Raw genomic sequence first — 19484 nt, 5'->3', positions numbered from 1 at the left:
TTCACATCAGGCTTATCACAACTCAAACAACTCAAATGTTATCCAGCCTCCACCCAAAATAAACCTGCTCTGTAAATGTTTGGTTTTCTGTACTCCTCTATCGGTTCTGTTGCACTGATGGGGCTGTGAGTCTTCTAGAAAGTATTTATCATATAAAGTAAGTGCACAAATAATCTGCCGCCTTTTCAAGGCAAGTCTTCTGTTTGCTCAGGTGAAGATGAAAACCGCAGAATTACCCTACAACTGTCTGTCATAAACAATGTACGGCTTTTCTAATACGAGCCCTTGAAAAACAATTTGATTCAGTCATTTCTCAGAAAGGTTGATGTAACGTTTTGCAGCATGTAGATTTGCTTTTGGCAAGCCCTTAAAAATGAAGTCTATTTATTCTTCTCTCTTCTGTCCCATCTCTATTTTTAAAAACATGTATTCAACTCTGAGGTCAGGAATCGTGGTTTCCTAATGTAACACAAACTCTACTAGCAGCAAACTTGAATGAGTAAAACTCCCTTGGGAACTGAAGACGCTTTCTGTGCGTGATTAAGCTGTAAATTATTTCAGCTAGGATTTCCACACGGAGCCAGCAGAACAGGGCACCCAGTTCCCACTCAGTGAATCCTCTCACACCCTTCGCAAACCTCAGTCTGCCTGGAGGCCACCGACGCAGTCCTGCGGAGTCACTGTGTAATATATTATACACAAACAATACTATTAAGATAGTGTGATTTCTACCCACACCCTTTCAAAGCAAACATTTACAAAAGCACAGGCAAGTTCCACATAAAAAGGAAACTAAGGCACAAAGGATTCACCACTCAATGGCAGAGAGGAACAGAGCTGGCAGTGCAGCCCCAGAGTTTCATTCTGAGATTCAGGCTCACATCAATCAACCAGTCAAGCTCGATGACAGAATCCCTTAGAAGTCCTTAAACAAAGTTTAATCAATGTTCAAGCAATAACAATTAAAAAAGTATTAATTCCACAAGACTCTAGGGCTCATCACCACAAAAGTCACACCCCATAAAGCTGCTTTGAGACCATCACTAGGTGCAACAGTGGGACGTGAATAACCCAAACACCACTTAGCAGGAATATGCTGCCTTAAGAGCATCTGAGAGGCTCCTTTCAACCATTTACTGTTACATGATCAATTGAGAACGCACGATCCATTCCTGTGTTTCCCTGTTACCTTGCTCCAAAACAAAGGAAAGAGATTTAGATTCAGGGGATGTTTTAGCTGAGATCGGCTCAGGTTTAATACACCCACTAATTTGGCAGGTGCTTCCCCAGTGCGTTTGCTGAATTAGCTGTTGCTGCACAAGCAGCACAAAAGCATTTATCTACCCCATCTTGTCCTGCCTGAGTACCTCCCATGGACTTTACCCATGACTTCTTACACACACATGGATTTTCAACCAGAAAGAACAAACTGGGGATCCTGCATGTAAGAGGAATTTTAACTCTTCAAACAGAACTGCAAAGCAATTTTAACATCCCACTAGACAAAGAAAATGTCTCGGTATAAAAATAACTTCAAGTATCCTCCCAGACAGTTTAATGTTTTCAGAGACAAAGATGCTTTTAGGGAAATCAAGAAGTACCAAACTGACATCTCAGTCTCCGAGAACCAAGACCAAGTGGTCACATACTTGCAATTCTCTCATTTATTTTCCTTGGAGCACAAGTAAATTCAGAGAGAAGAGAAAAGACCCTTCAAGTTGATCATACTGAATAGATACAACTGAACCGGGGTGTGCCAGAAGCATGGAAGTTACAGCTGGGGGAACACGTCCAACAGACCCGTTTGCTTCCAATGTTATTTATTTTTTATTCTATGTATAGGGGTATTTTTTCAGCAAGAGTCCCTTAATGGTAGTAACACTGGAAACACGTGTGCGAAGAGAGCTACAGGCAGCCACTAGTGTTTTTAACAGATTCAAAGTAGATCTTAACAACACCGGCTTAAGGATTCTGCGGCTGCCGGAGCTTTTGCTGCAACACGGCTCCCAGGGCTTCCACAAGAGAGGGAAGTTCATGCCAAAAAAACCCTCGTGTTTATATGGCATTCAGGGAATTGCATTTATTTTCTATCTGGTATTCCTCATACCAGAAATCACACTCTACATATGGAATCTGAATATAAAAATTCCTGTGAGACACCATATATTTATATTATTATACGTATATATGGCGTTTTCACCCTTCGAATGATTCCCACAATTATTTCCAGCTGTGAAAGCAGAGGTAGAGTTGAGGCCCCTTAAAAAGCATACAAATAAATGCCTAAAAATACCGATGAACATCAAAATAATAGACTAGTCCAGGATCCAAAAGTTACATTAAGGCTAAATTCACATGATTTCCTTTTTGCCTTGATAAATTCTTGAATTAATATCTTCCACAGAAGCATTAGCTCAAACACCGAATACCTCCTGAAGTAAGATTTTATTCTTGAAAAAGCTTCAACATCTGTTCCGAGCTGTACTGTAAACCATCAAATGCTATTTTTTAAGATTTACATTTTTAGCTCTTTAAACTATCGTGTAGACTTGCGGTTTGTTACAAGTAACCCAAAGGCATTCTTTGAGAAGAAATATGGTTTTACTCTCCCCCTTCCAATGTTGAGAGGAATGGGAATAAAAATTCCTCAGCGTGTCTCTGCTCAGACGTTCCGGGACCAGCTCCGCCTCGCGTCCAGCAGCTCGGGGGGAAAGCAAAATTGTCACTGAAATGCAGTGTCTTTGCAGGCACCATCCCAGCACTGCTTGCACACGAAAGTCACCACTGCTATCATTTTTATCTATATGCTCTCAAGAGGCACTTGACTAGAGAGATTTACTTGATTAATCCTTCATTATAGATATCATTAATAAACTTCCCACGGTTCACCCTTTAATTCAGAGTTCCTGAAAACAGGACACAAAATACTCGTCCCACCCAAGATGCTCAAAGCCAGCCACTGTCCGAGGAGTTTGGCTCTTATTCACACCGTCTTTTGCAGCTGAAAGGGATGACGGGGTTTGGATTGTGCCAAAAGACAGCCTGCGGAGGGAGAGGGAAGGACCAGAGAGGTCCTCGTGGATGCAATTCCTCTCAGCCCCTCAGGCTTTGTTCAAAAAAAAGGCTGCCGCTTCCTAGCGACAAGAGCTTTGTTTCAGAAAAGGAGATTGTCTTCACCCGCCTCAAAACCAAACACGTTTAGGGCAGCATGTCCCTACTGTCCCATCCGGATTGCACATTTAATATCCTCCTATTACCAGATTACCGGTAATATTACTATTCTTCAAACAAAATGAAGACCATCAAACTTTTTAACCCTTTGGCGGGTACCTGGGTTTTGTTTCTGGCTACAGCCTTACCTCACTGACCTCAGGCAGGTTATTTCATCCCTGTGCGTCCCAGCTCACACACATACAAGAAAACAGTCTCTTAGAAACTACCACGAGCTTCTGCGAGGCCAATCTTGGTGCTTCTTGTCATGCACGTTAAAATCTTCAGATCCCAGCAGATAAAATGAAGGTGCAAGACTGAAAAATGTCTGTCCATACTATGTCTGAACAGTTTAACTCACAGCACCTTCCTTACTCTGGGTATCATCACTTAACAGCTTCCTTAGTTGCATGGCTGCCAAAGGACTGATAGACCATGGAGACTTCTCTCAGGAACAAGAGTGGGGTCACTTGACCAGGACAGCCCAAAGCAATCTCAGTGACGTCAAGGACATGGAAAGAGGCAGGGCTTGCTGCCTACTGAAGCTGTTGTCACTTTAGAGGACACAAAAATGAACTAAACCACTCAAAAGGAAATCTCAAAACCATCTCAAGGAAATTCAGTTAATTCTCATTTTCTTAAGTACTGCTGAGAGTGTAATGTCAACAAAGCACAGATAAAAGATCCGCTAGATGAGAAACCAGAAGAAAGAGGGTCATTTTAAAGATGTTTGCATTGGCAGTGACACCCAACGGGAGACGGAGTGCAAGACTTGGGGCAGTGCTCCACACTGTTAGAGATGCACTCTCTCAAATGCAAAGAGCTGCTTGTGGCTCTCATTCAATGTAAACGCCACCAGGCAGGCTCTGTTCTGTTCTTTGAAGTTCAGTCAAGCCTTGGGTGCTAAGGGAAGAGCCCAGATTCCCCCAGAGGCTGAGGGCTAAAGAGCAATACTGGCGAGGACAGAATGGCTGGTCCCTCTTGGTCTCTAGTCTACTTGGAAATGAGATGCAGAATGACACAAAGAGCATTGGGAGAGAAGAAGGAGATGGAGAGTTTCTTTCACCACCACAAGCAGTGACTACATCCCGGTTTTGTCAGACACAGGCAAAACTCGGATATAGAACTTCCCTGCAAAAAAATCTCGAGCATCTAATTTTTAATGCAGGCAGAGGAAAAGACAGAAGGACACAGGATGAAGACTAGCACACTGTGAACAGAGCCCATCTTCCCTAAATCCTGGTCTGTGCTCAACCCACATGGTTCCAATCTGAGCCTAATGGCAGATAAAGCAGACTGTGCATCTTAACATCATTTCTCCTTCCCAAAAGTCCTGCACGTTTATCAAGGACTTTATATTCCCCATACTCATTTTGCTCAGGTCCTTGTGATTACTGAAATCCCTAGACAGGGTTGGGGGTGCGGAAAGCCATTCTGATGGCAAGGAGAAGTTTTGGACACCTCTCATCAAAAAGGCTTTTTGTAACTATATTGCTTTCTTCCTGCGGAACAACAGCATGTCCTGCACACCCCCCCTCTTCTCCATCTCATCTAATGCCATTCATTTGAAAGGAATAAATCACGACTAGCAAAGACATGCAACTGAATATATATCTGGTGTTCACCAATACACTACACAGGTAATTATTACACCGCAGTAAACACGATTTTCAGAAGATCACTGAAATTATGCCTCCTAGGAAATGCACTCCACAGCACAGTTTGCAACTAGATTAAACCCAAAAGGTAACTAGCAATTTATTTATACATGGGTCAACAGTGATCCATATGCGATGCTGAAAGGATACATTTTTTAAAGAGATTTTAAGATGAGAAAAGGAAATAAGATCAGTTTATACTCCCTGCAGCTACAGTGCACCGTTAAGTGTTCTAGACCAGGCAGTTTGGACCACTAAATTAAAAATCAGGGCAGGTTTGAATCAAATTTAACTACATTAAAATACAGGATTTCACATGAAAATTGAGCCCTGACTCAAAATCCAAAGAGTCAGAGGACAGTTTCTCTAGGGCTTCACTGTTGCAAATGTGAAGAACTATCAAACAGTGTCACCCAGTGGTAAAGGACTTCCTGCAGACAGGAACGGAGGAGAAAAAGTCAGGGGGAGAAGACGGAAGACTGAGACAAATCCATGGTTATATACAAAACTGCTAAACTTAAAAAGCAGACAGACTAAATCTCCCACCATTTTAGCAGGAAGTCTTACTTCTAAGTCATTCTATTTCTGAAAACGTCAGCATTAGAGGACAGTGATTCTTCAAATATAAAAGGTTTAACACTAAAGGGGTGTATTTCTGAGGCCGAGGGGGAAATCCAGAGCAGCCAGCAGCTTCTTATTGATTGGGAAAGTGGAAACATTTCAAACATCTGACTTGAGATGCTTAAAAGGAGACTGGTGAATTTTGAATGCTCTTAAAATCTAGTTCACAAGACAGCAGCAAGATTCTTCTAGGGAAGAGAGAAACACATCGATGGTGATTGTTTCTGCACTTGTTCTGTATTTCCTTCACAAGATCAAGATGAGAGAGTAACGTGTGTCCCGATGAGGCCAAGCAAGGTCCAGGAACAAAAGAGTGTAGGTCAAACTCCTCAAACAGAAATCCTCTTTGGATGTTACGGTGATGATGACAATGATGATGATAAAGAGTCCTAGTAAATATTCAACCAGGCAGAAGTTTATGCCAGATATATGCCCAAAAGGGTAAAATGACCTTTGAAATGTATGACAAAATTTTGGAGCAAGAGAAGAGGCAGGTTACTTGACACCCCTGTAAACATGATTGGCACAGCAAACAGAGTTTTCTTATTTATAAAGAAAATAGGAAGTTAAAAAGCAAATGGAAGCAGAATATCTATGAACTGGAGAACATGTCCTATATTGAGGTGGTTCGAAGAGCTCTGCTCATTTGATTTTTAAAAAGTGAAGATTAAGACCAGCCTGATTATCCTATAAGAAACAAGCCTGACAATGGTTTCAGAAATCTCGATGACTGGAGATTGGGCCTAGAAAACAAATTCCTAAAATAAGGTGCACACTTTTAAAGCAAGGGGAATAAAACGCTAGATTTAATAGAAGATTTGTATTCAAATGCATGGAGAGACCAAATTACAGGATCATAATTATCCCTTCTAGTTTTACAAATTTATACATCTATGAATGCAATTAATAAGTGTTTGCAAGGGAGTCAGAAGATTAAAATCTCTGCATTAATCAGGTAGTTATGCATTCAGTAGCTACAGCAGCAAAAATGAGACCAAGCGAGTGAAGTATTTCACATGCTGCCTAAGTTACGCCAGCGTTGTAAATCATAGAACCATAGAACGGTTTAGGTTGGAAGGGACCTTAAAGATCATCGAGTTCCAACCTCCTGCCATATGCAGGGACACCTCCCACTAGACCAGGTTGCTCAAAGCCCCATCCAGCCTGGTCTCAAACACTTCCAGTCATGGGGCATCCACAGCTTCTCTGGGCAACCTGTGCCAGTGTCTCACCACCCTCAGAGTAAAGAATTTCCTCCTAAAATCTAATCTGAATCTCCCTTCTTTCAGTTTAAAACCGTTACCCCTCATCCTATCACTACAATCCCTGATAAAGAGTCCCTCCCCATCTCTCCTGTAGGCCCCCTTCAGCTACTGAAGAGGCTACAAGGTCTCCTCAGAGCCTTCTCTTCTCCAGGCTGAAGAACCCCAACTCGCTCAGCCTGTCCTCACAGCAGAGGTACTCCAGCCCCTCTGATCATCTTCGTGCCCTCCTCTGGACTCGCTCCAACGGGTCCATGTCCCCACGTCTTGCCAATTAAAAGCACAGCAGGGCTGGTGAACCTCCAGATTTTGCTTCATGCCACATGATGTTCCTTCAGGCACACCAGCGTCCTTCCTGGAGTGACAGCACAGCAGGATCTGCTGGGCTGTCACGATGCCCCTTCCCTCTGGCTGTTTCTGAATGACAACTTAAAAGGAATTCTACCACCCATAAAAGAAGCCCGTTTTCAACAAATTTTAAAACCCCAACATAATGAAAACCACACAGTCCACTGCAGCTCGCCAGCTTCCTAAATGTATTCATAGGTAGTTATGTAAAAGTTAAGTACTTCTTCAGACCTGGCAGATATGTATCAATTACCTGCCAACTCAACAACTCAAGTTCCCTTCATTTTTTAGGAAGAAACCCCTTTCCTAGGAAGGAAAAAAAAAAAAAAAAAAAGGAAAAAAAAAATCTGCACTAGTAAAGATTGCTTTTATTCTTCTCTCTTTGGTGGCAAATGGCTCAGAAAAAGCATCCAGCCTCTGTTTTGAATTCTAAACACAAGGAGTATCTTTTTTTCAAAACAGAGAAAAGGAAATAAAAAGAAATCATTTTCTTAAACCTGTTGCTACTCCAAGCTAACACATTCCCAGCTTATTCACAGGAAAGAAACAGATCCTTCACCTCAAGGAGTTAGTCTTGGCTCAGGCAACTACATCCACATTCCAGCCTGCACTGTGTCCACAAAGAGACACCCTTCCTTGCCCAGACCTGTTTTATCCACTCTCAGTTGGCAGAGATGTATTTTAGGTATGTGGCTCCTCACTGCAACTCAGTCAAAAAGGATACCACTACAAAGGCAGGGAAAAAAGACCTGAAGGGAAAAGCAAAAATAAGGAGACCAGAAAAACTGATGACCTGATCTTCCAAAAGTGAGTTACAGCAAGAACTGAAAGAGAAGGATGTTCCACACCTTCCTCATGACCTTAACGAAAGGCGTGATGCCCTGATGGGTTTGAAAGGAATGAGTGGGTTCAAGAATGTATGTCAGCCAGAACAAGCCTTCCGGAAACATACGCTACAGCAGCCAGGTCATACACCATATGGATTTAGGTCAGCCAAGCCCGATATACATGAAGCTATTAAACTGCAACAGTGATGGACAGGAGCCCTGCAAAAAACATGACATGCCACAGGCCATTTAGTGGACCACCATCTTCTCCCTGTTTGATGGGAGAAATGCGAGTTCTGGAAAACAAGAATTTACAGAAAACAAAAACTGAAAAAAATGTTGACAACGAGTCACATCTGTCAAAGCCGGTGGCTTTCTACATGCTCTTTAAGGACAGCTACAATCAGCAGCCTCTACTGCAGCCTCATAAATCAGGAAGCTCTGATTTTTTAGGGGCAGGGCTGAGTATCCGTCAGTAGCTGCACATGAAAGGGTAACGCAGCCCTGCCTCACCGCTCAGACGGAAGGGCGTTGTTTTGTAAAGAAACATGCCTCCATCTGAACAGTATGTCCATGTGTTGCTCACACAACGGAGATGCCTTTGGCCTTTTAGCCTCCCTGCAATGAAGACCCTGGAATGTTAACACCTAAAACAAAAGCAGTCACACACGCTTATCATGTACACGGGGGAGATTTTAGCTTATAACTCTGGCAGAAGAAATTAAGTTGTGTGTGGTGACATGGGACTGTTTCTAGGATGTTTTCTATGTCATCTTTTTTTTTTTTTGTTTTCTTAGAAAGGCTTGAAGAGGTTCAGGAAGGGAGAAACAGACCATCACTCGCTAATCCCTCCAGAAAGGAACTGCCCAATGAATTCCAAGTACTTAACAAAGAAAAATAAGAAACTAGAGGGATGACCCCAGTTTTCCCACAAAGGGATTGTTTGTTGAGCTTGTGAGCTGGTGGCAGGAAAGGAATTTCCTACAATTGTTACCTTTCTGCTTGACGGACCACCTGGAGGAAAGTCTCAGGCTGCCCTTCCTCAGCAGCACTCCTGAAGGGGGCCAGCCGTGCCACCGGAGTTAGCAGGACTGCTCAGCTCTGCTCCTCGCACCCTTCTCCAGGGCTTTTGAGAGGATGGCTCGCTTGCTTTATGTGCTACAGAAGTGGAACTGAACTGGGCTTAAACTTGAACTCTTAAGTACATAAGTTGAACAAACAAAAAAAACCTCAGTAGTCCTAAGAGCCGCTACAGGGATCTCCATCAAACTGTTAAATCAAACTACCTGCATCCCAAAAAATCACATGCTGGTTCACAATGGTCTCATAAAGGAAAATAAAATGTGTGTATTCTTGTCTCTTCAGGCTCAATGATAAAGAAAAACCTTAAAGAAGGCAAAAACCAAAGGGCTGCAAACCAAGACTCGTGTAGAGCCAAGAACGGGGCTGCAAGTCTTTGTCGTTAGATGCCTGCAGCTGAGGAAGAAAAGCAGCATTAGGTCACAGCTTGGCTCTTGCCAGTCAAGGTTCAAGAAAGCAGAGAACAGAGCTTCCAGAGAAGAGAATGCCATTTGTCACTCGCATATAGACCACCAGACTGCCACATCTCTGAAAGAGGGTGCCGTCAACCTGAAAAGGGTTTGAAAAAAGCCTCCTCATGAGCCTCAGAGCCCTCTCATTAACACCATTTCACAGGTGACTCAGCTCACTTTACAACAGGCAGGCTGAAAAGCTGTCCCCCAGCTCTGGTTTTTAACAACAGCAGCTTAATTAATATGATGAATACCTATTGATAGGCGATCATAAGTGCCAATTGCCAGCTGCACCTCCTCACGACTGACGCCAGCTCTGTCCTTTGTTCCTCTGCTGAACAGACAACTCGGGGGACTCTTAGCACCTGCTGGGCCTGCAACCGAAGAGGGAAACTTTCAAGCCAACAAACTTCATATGCTGGCAATAAACTGCATGTTAAGGAGTCCTTAAAAACATCCCCACATGTTGTCCCCAGCAGGCTATCACCTGTCTCAGATGTTTGTTGAAGGAAGGAAGAAATGGCAAGAGATGTTCCTACGGTCTTCTTCCCGCTCTCCTTCAATAGCTAAATGGGCTATTTTTTAAAAAGGCAAATACAGAAAAAAATGTAATTTGAATTCCAACAAGCCTTTATGCCCCCCCATGTTTTTTAAAAAGCATACCTCTGTTTTGCAATCAGAAGACACTCCAGCAAACAGTGACAGGTGAATACTCGGCACTCCAGTGAACACATCACGCTGTGTCACACCCCAGCGAGCACTGCCTTTCGTGTTTCCTATCACTAAATTAGTTACTAGTTTTCTACATGACTGCGTAAACTACAAAGATGTTATGGACTTATTAGAAGGAAAGGAACTGTCTTGTGATCAAAGGTGAAAGGGGAATTGGTATTTGTGTAGGCAGCTCATGCATTCTTGATTCCTTGGGTTGTCCCTCACTACAAGAAAGGTGGCCTCCCACTGTAGGGACTATTTTTACCACTAAAGGGTGGCAAAAGCTCCTTTCCTTTACTGTAAATTCTTGACCTCATCCCATAAACCTGAGTAAAACAAACCAACCTTCCACAACACTTTCAAACATTTTAACCCAAGTTGCTCAAGTTCCTACCTCCATCACAGCTTGTCCATCGTCTTACAACACAATCACTTTCTCAAGCTGCTTGCTTAACAAGTCGTGGAGAATTCCAGATTGCCAAAGCAGAAAATTAGCATCTGCTTCTTTTTTTAATTAGACAATCATGTTTTGCCAAGTTTCAATATGGAATTATGTTTTAAAACTGCTAAAAAAAAATAATTACTAAGCAAAGGGTATTCATCAAAATATAAAGTGGGACCTGTTCATTATAACGGGCTTGGTCACAAGAGAGGGTCATTCATGTAGCAGGAAAACTGCCCCGTAATTACAGCCAGGAACCAAGTCACGACAGAAGACGAGGCTCTATTCTCAGCCCTACCAAAAGCAAGTCACTGAGGCTTAAATTAATCTGGGACAGGCCGTGGTTGTCAGCACAAGACAACGTGTTGGATACCAAATGCTGAAAGCGCAACACAGGCTTTTTTGGATGAGCAGATCAGTAAGAAACTATGAACATAACATAAATTACGACAACGCTAGGCTTTGCTCTATTATGGGCAGCGTTTTGTCAAAAAGTTTTGGAACCATTTCATGTTAAGCATTCTTTTTCTAGGATTGAACAAATGCTTGCTTGAGAATCGAGAGGCAAAAACCAAATAGGTAATTTGCTAAATGAAGTTTAGAAAATGAAGTTGATGATGTTTAAAATAAGCTAAGACGTTACAGATTAACAGATACACAGAAGAAAATTTAGAAAAGATGTTCGAGTTAATAGCACAGGCTGTGAACTCCTTAGTGCTGCAAAAGAAACGCCAGGGATGTATAAGTCTTACGCCTGAAGGACCGATGCCATTTTCACCCCAAGCCTATTTTTATTAATTTCTTCCTTTCCAAGTTATTACCAAGTCCCTAGTGTTTTCTTTTTTGTTATTTGTCTATGGATTTATCATCTCAACAACCAAAAAAAGGCACATTAAACACATGCTTTTGTAAGCTGCACTAGTAAATACTTTCTCAGAAATTACTCCAAGATGAAGATCCACATTGAAAAGCCAGAATGAGAGCTGAGAGCCTGAGGGCTTTCCTATCCCACTGGTGAATACAGCACGTTCTTCTCGAGCATGTTAGCAATAACACAGAGACCCATTTATCAAAATCTGTCCTCTTTAAAACAGCATGTACTCCTCAGCAGTCTCAGGGCTCAGCAGGGTGTAAATGCTGCATCTTCAGCCACTACATCAATCGGAATTTACCATACACATTAGCATTTAAGATTACAGCAAATGTTTGCTACGGTTAAGTCCCATTTCATCAAGGGAATGTTAATAGTCATCCTTTAATGTGAATGTTAACAAGTCAGCCATAGCTTTTTTTATATCATCAAGATATATGATATTATAAACACAGGATTCCTACCCACTACACTGAAGCCTGCCTGCACCGTGGATGCTGTCCCCCCCTGCTTTAACACTGATCCCAAAAAAGCCATCGGAAAAGCTGCACAGAAACACAACAAAGGCAGCATTTGTACTGCCAGACAGCAACAGGATCCATCTCCAGTTTAGAAATGCATTTGGTTACGAAAGCAAACAGGCTATCAAAAGTAATCCAGGAGCCTTTCCCCGCACAGATTTGTCATTAACACTTCTTGTTCTCCCCTACACCTTTCCAGCACTGCTGAGCAACAACACCACAGGCACCAATGGCACTGAACTACAACTGGTAAACGTTTGGACACGGCAAACGTGGTTTGAACATGGTGTTAGCTCAACCAGATGTGCATCTCAAGGATCTTTCCAGCAGACGACAGCTCGCTCCAGCCAGTCCCAAATCAACCGTTTTGGAACTTAATTTCTTAAATGAAATTCTCTAGAAGTGATCAGCTTGTGTTGCACCCATGTGAGCAAACAGGCCTGCAAGGAAGCAAAACCCCCAGAAGGGACAGACACAGCCAGCTGGGATGGTGTAACTTCGGCCAGTGCAACCTAGTAGTGAAAATCAGCACAGGCGTATATCTCTATCAGTATCCAGCAAAGTTATTCCGGATTGGGAACAGCTGTGCCAGCAGAAACACCATCCGCTTAATGCAGAGAATCGGACCACTTCAACCCAACAGAAAAAGCAGCCCAACTTGTAGGAAAAGGTTAGAATCGCAGCAACATTTAAGATCAGACTGAAAAGTGCAGGTGGAAAAGTGAAATATCTCTGTTAAGGACATTGTCCCAGCTCTTTCATATTCCATGATAAATGCAGGCAATGAGAAAGGAGTTACAAAAGGCTGAAATGACAAGATTTCAATCATTATTATTTGAGTTTCATTAGAGCTTGCGTTATATATTTATTTTACAAACAGCAATTAGATCCAAAATTAGAGCCACCTCACTGTCCACACGCACTTGAGAGAGTCATTATGATCCACAAGCTTGCCGCCTAGGCAGAGGGCTGAATCATTATCCCCATCTTATATCCTGTACCTTCCTGGAAGAGAGTGGCCTTTGGGGCTTACAAAATAAAGACAACTTTTGGAAATTTTACCTTTGACTGCCCTCAGTCTATGCTGCATCCCTCCAGAGAGACACGACCCTCAGCTCGTCTTTCACACAAAGGTAACATCCCGCTCATGTTTTAAGTAACTGTTTATTTTAGATTTTCCAGATAAAAACAATGCTGGTTGCCATCTTCATCCCCAAACTACTAATATGTTTCCTGCAAAGTCAGACAGCATGAGATGCAATATTTTACGTCTTTGAGCAGGGTGACAGTCACTTCCATGAGAGTCTACCAACGTGGCATCATCTTGGACGTAGCTAAGAAAACAACTCCACTGTTTCGGGTCAAACACCCTCTTTCAAGAGCCATTTCCCTCTCACAAACACACCTAATTAAACACACACCTCAGGGCCTGATGGAACAAAGAGTAAGTCCAGGGGTACAGATTTTGATTCAGGAAGTGTGTGTCTGCAAATTAATTTTGATCCACATCCTACCATGCTTAGTGTTTTCCTATGGCTTCTACTCAACATAAACATTTGCTACCATTGAAAACCCAGTGCTTCCAGGAAAACAATGTTTAGCTAAATTCACACAGCGATAAAAAAATGACAATAAGACCATTAAAAGTTTGAAGTCAATGGATGAACTTTGCAAGTCAGCATTAGTGGATTTACTAGAGTGCATGCCAGCAAATGTGCCTGTCCACCATCCAAAGTACCAGTCTCTCCAGTAGGGAGATTAATAAATTTGTTAGCTGTTTCCAGCAGAGTCACAATGGAATAGTTTGTAGAGGCTATAGCACAGGCTCTTATCAGGGAAAAGAGATTTATGCACAACTTCAGAGCTCTTTAATCTCTTCTGGGGGGTACTTCCATTGCTAGATGGTACTGACATCCATTTTAGAGAAAACCTCTGAACGTGTCTTTTAAATATCCCTTCCCAAAAAAATCCCACAGGGCAGCTGCATTACTTCGAGTGATTTGAGAGGCCCTTGAGAGGCAGGAGGAGACAGGAGGAGGTTAAATGAGTAAACAAGTAATGAGTAAGTGAGTAAACAGACATACGGAACAAGAATTTTATCCAAATTCTCATGTTTTGTCTCCCCTTCTTTACATCTGATAAATCAGTGTAGCTCAGCCATAAACACCTTCTATTAATCTTACCCAAGACCTCAGTTAAAAACTGAAGACATTCTCGCTTAAGACCTTTTATATATCCTACTCTAACCCTTGTTTATATCATTACGATTATTATCCAATTATAAACAATGGCTTGATTAAAACATACATATTTATAGAAGCATTCACGTTACCTACCTTTAGGCCTTTAACTGCTGAAGCTAAAATTGGAAAGCAAGCTCCTTATAGCATTAGCACGGTTATCCAGAGGGCAAATCAAAGCAGCTATGCTGAGCGCTAATGTCAAATATCATGGATCTCAAGCAGCTTCCAGAGACACCTGCCCTCCTCCACTGGGGTTATGAGAAATCCAGAGACTCCCAAAATGCTTTTTAATTATCAGTGGGAAATGTCCATTCAAAAAATCAAAACAGTTAGAAGTTTCAAATTTTATAAACTACAGTAAAACTGAACAAATCAAACCTGCTACAGCTTCCTACAGTATCTCCAGTGTGCCAGTTACTTCCAGCTTCACTTACTGTATAATGTAAAACTGTGGAAAATACTCAGTTTAATCATTTCCTGTATTATTCACCGCATTGTGTGCAATACCTTGTGGATTAATTATCTAGATAACAAAATCACTGCAAGTGCCATTAATGTTGTCGGTCTGAAGTAGTCATCTGAAGAACCAAAGCAAAGTGCTCCTGCAATCTAGGGCATAAGGGAAGCTGAACTAAAGAACAACCCCTCCTACCTGCTACATACGGGTGAAAAAACCCCTTCCTCTCTGTGCAGGAAGGTGACTAAACCATTACGCTACTGTGGAAAGTCCCAATTATTGCTAAAACTGAAGAAAGAGCTTTCATACCTGGAAGCCAAACTGTCCAAAAGAACGGAGAGAAGGGTCACCAGGTCTAATATATCTGAGTTTTCTTCATCTGAAATCCAGCGAGGAGCCAGAACTTCTTATCAATCACTAGGTGAACTTACAGCGTAGTAAATGCAATACAGTGAAAACTATATTTTATTCCTGTATCTAGAATCCCCAAGAGTAGGGCAACACCATCAACGGGTGAACTCACTGCAGAGCCCAGTGGACACCCAGTGCTGACTGCTCAGAGGATGCACACGCTCCCCCTTCTTCTGAAGTGCCAAAACTTGGCCAGAAATGCTTATCTCCTGGCATGGAAATGGTAACTAAACACCGGGAGCAGGGCATGGGTGGACAAAACCACAGCCACTAAGTGTGAAAATCCACTTTATGTACCAGTGACGTCTAAAAGATACATACCCAGGCTAAGCTGGTCCTTTTGGCTGGTCTAAGCCAACCTAGACTTTTTCTGTAGAGAAAAAAAGAGAACAGCACCTCCGGAAGATAACCTGGTAGAGCAGGTCCAGAGGAGGACAGTGAAGACGGTCAGAGACTGGGACACCTCTCCTATGAAGAAAGACTGATAGAGTTGGTTTTGTTCAGCCTGGAGAAGAGAAGGCTCTGAGGAGACCTTACTGCGGCCTTTCAATATATGAAGAAGGCTTATAAGAAAGATGGGGACAGACTTTTTACTAGGCTCTGTAGTGACAGGACAAGAGGCAACGGTTTTAAACTGGAAGAGGGTAGGTTTAGATTGGGCATAAGGAAAAAATTCTTTACTGTGAGGGTGTTGAAACACCCACACAGGTTGCCCAGAGAAGCTGTGGATGCCCCATCATTGGACATGTTCGAGGCCAGGTTGGATGGGGCATTGAGCAACCTGATCTAGTGAACGACGTCCCTGCCTACTGCAGGGAAGTTGGACTAGATGAACTTTAAAAGTCCCTTCCAACCTAAACCCTTCTGTGATTCTATGACTGATCACATTTATATTAAGATGGGATAAACACATTTTTGAGGGTGCTTCCACTGATCGATAAAAGCAGCCTGGTGTTAAGAGAGGTACCGCACCCAAGGTGACAGAGCCTTCCTGGACCCAGGACACCCACACAAGTGACGGAAGCCCTTGAGCAGAATTACTGCTCTCCCTAACCACAGATGTGGCCACGTACCACCACTAGGCTCAGCTTGCACAGCTGGAAACATCTCATTTCTGTGCATCCTGGTTAAGCAAGAGGCACGGATTTCTGTTTGAAGGCAGTATAAACTGCACCACTGGAAATACCAATGGAAATATTTCTGTTATTTCCAGGCCACCAAACACAAGTAGCACTTACTAGTTCACTACTCTGGTTTCCAATTTGAGAAATGCCTTTAATGGAAGTGCTTTCTTGAACCCATACCAAATGCCACTGAATATAAATGTGCCTAAACAGCATCTCCAAGAAAGCTCTGTTTTTAAATTAACTTTGAGCATGTTCTAACCTAAAAAGGGAGGAGGGAAGGGAAAGAAAAAAAAAAAAAAGAGGAAAAGAGGAAGGTGGTTTCTTTTGTGGTGTTCTTCTCTCTTTCTGCAAACACAGGAGGAAATAGGTGCTGGTACAAGCAGAAAGGAAGACAGATTCAGATCTCCCAGTTTCAAAACAAAGTGCTATCAGCAAAAATATTAGATTATTGATGCAGAGAGAGAGAGGAAGTTGCAAAGCTGCTTAACATTTCAAGAAGCTGTGAGGCTTTTCACTCACTGCTCTAACTGGGGAAAATAAAAATATTCTTTGAGTAGGATTTAATAACTCAATAACAAAGTCAAATAGGTTAAATGCTGCATCTGTTGTTATAATTAAATTAACAAAGTACTGATAGAATCATGCATGTTTTCCCCTTGTGTACCATACCCTGGGCAAAGATGTGCTGTAGCTGTACATATCTCCTGTGTTATAAATTAAAACACAAGCCAAATTCATCCTTCCTGGAATGCTATTAAACATCAAGGAAAATTACTCCAGGGATATATCTGGCCCAAAGATGTTTTTCAACAAAGATGAGTTTCAGAATAAATTCTACTAAAATAGGTCTGTGTGGAAATATTTGAAACATTTTCACTGGTGTTCCCAAAGCACTTCTTTAAAAATATATTGGAACAGACAGTTCCCTGTATTAAATAGGTGGAAAATTTGAAGGTAGAGTTTTAGAATACTCTCTTTCCAAGAAATCAACCCGATATTCTTAGAGCCTGGATTTGCAGGGGGCGTTTTTGTTGTTGTTTCTTTTTTTGTTGTTTTCCGGGTTTTTTGGGGCAGTGGGGAGGGATTGTGGGTTGTTTTGGGTTTGTTTTGTTTGTTTTAAAAATTCCTAAGTATCTGCAGTCTTAAATAAAGGTCACTTTATATGCAGCTCATTTGGGTACCAAGAATTCAGAAGCTCAGAAACTACAGGAGTACTTTGAGAATCAGACCCATGCATTCAAGAGATTTCAAATTTTTGCATTGAGATTACACAACCAGATGAAATACTGCTATAAATAGCATCAGGTTAAACTCTCAGCTGGCATGAGCTGGAGCCAGTCTACTAAAATCAATTAATCTTCCCCAGCTTATCTGACTCACTCAGGGAATGTGCAGGATATTAATATTGCAGTTCTCCACAGAGTGGCATATGCAGAAGTGCTGGCAAGGGCAATGGCCTCGGTTAACCCTTGTACACAATAGCGTGATGCTGGAGACCTCCTTGAATGCACCCGTAACACTTCTCCCACAAAAGACTACATCAAGTAAAACGACGAAAACAGTCATAAAACACAGAAAAGTTGCTGAAAGCACTTTATCTCCAGCAATTTGCACAGCTAACAACTATTGTAATGACGTTTTTGCAGAATCATAGAAAATTGGGCTGGAAGGAACTTCAAGAGGCCGTTGTTCACCTCTTCCCGGCCCCGGGGCAAGCTGTAGCACACCTACGCGCCCCTGATGTCTTCTCCTTCCTCAGAAGTTTTTGAGCCAAAATCTTTCATTCTTGGTCTCAGTCCAAAACAAGATGTGATTTAAACCCAGTTGTTCATCTTGTTTTAAGCTCCAGGTGTTGGCCTTTAATGCTAATAAATACACAGAACATCAAACTGGCTAGCTAGTTCCTGTGTGAACAGAGCTGAGCCTTTGCCGACGTGGGGACAGCAGAAGACATAAACAGGTAGGATTAATTATTTTTTTACAGCAAGAGTCACACATAGCAAAAATAAAAAAATCTGTTCAGCAGATCTCCATTGCAGAAGATATTTTTAGCACATCTGGAGGAGACCACAGAGGTCATGAGAAAATCTGCAATGCTCTCATAGAGGCCATCCTCTCCCTGACAGACACTGAGAGCCAGCGGGTGTACGTGCCCTCCCGCTGCCATACAGAGGCGGCGACTCTGTTCCCACTATTCTCTCCAGCGTTGCTCTGACCAAGCCTGGTTTCCATCCCCTGGCTTTTACAAGCTTGTGACAAAGTCCCCCTAAAATGGCACAGGATCACGTACTTCTCCTCCCCTTCTGTTTTCCCACCAGAAAGTCCCAGGCTCAGAAGAGAGTCCCACAGAGCAGAGAGCTCCCGGCTCCCCTGCTTCAAACCTCCCAGGGCACAAAGACAGAGATGGACTCAGGGGTGGGGGGAGGGAGGCTGGCAGGGAAAGCCACTAAATGTGCCATTTTGTAAAAATAGTACTTGAATGGTTCTCACCAGCACCAGGATTCAGGACTAACATTGCTACTGATGGTGCTTCTGCGGTATGGTAAAGGGAGATGGGCCTGGACATCAGATCCTAGTCTTCTTACGAAAGTTTTAAATTATTAAAGCAAGGCATTAATTCTTGTAACAAGGCACTGCGGCTTATTTAAAGAAAATAATGCACTAATAAGAACTTTTTTTTTTCCCTTCCACATCTTCCATGCATGGCATCACTAGGATCTGTTTGGAAATGTTTCCATTGCTTCTGCCACAGTCCTGAGAACAACCTTGTGCTTGTGAAGAGATGCAACCCAGTCTCCTCATTGAGATTCTAAACCAGAATACATATTTCTTCTATTTTTTTCTCCATATATTTCTTTGCATGCAATTATTCAGACAAATCTTACTCTTCAATCTCCTGAGACTCAGTTTATTCCAATAATTGAGAGGGCTTTTTCATCTCTGATGTTCTGTTTTTCAGGGCAAGATTATTTTTTGTGTGTATGATCCTTTTTCAATTATGCAAAACCCAAGGCAAAAGTGTAATAAAAAATGCAACAACTTTGTTGCTTATTTTTGTGGTCTGACATTTTCATTTCATGTCATAATGAGTCTAATCAATCTATCCTGCATTACACCCATATCACATTCCTAACCAGTAGCAATTAGAAATAGATATCCGATTTCTTTCTTCCAGAATTGTATGAAAATTAATGTCACTTGTCACAAAAAGAGTTCAGACTACAAAGAAACACACAAAAC

This window comes from Numenius arquata, chromosome 2 (genome assembly GCF_964106895.1).
Source record: "Numenius arquata chromosome 2, bNumArq3.hap1.1, whole genome shotgun sequence".
NCBI lineage: Eukaryota > Metazoa > Chordata > Aves > Charadriiformes > Scolopacidae > Numenius > Numenius arquata.
This window is presented reverse-complemented; position numbering follows the sequence as displayed.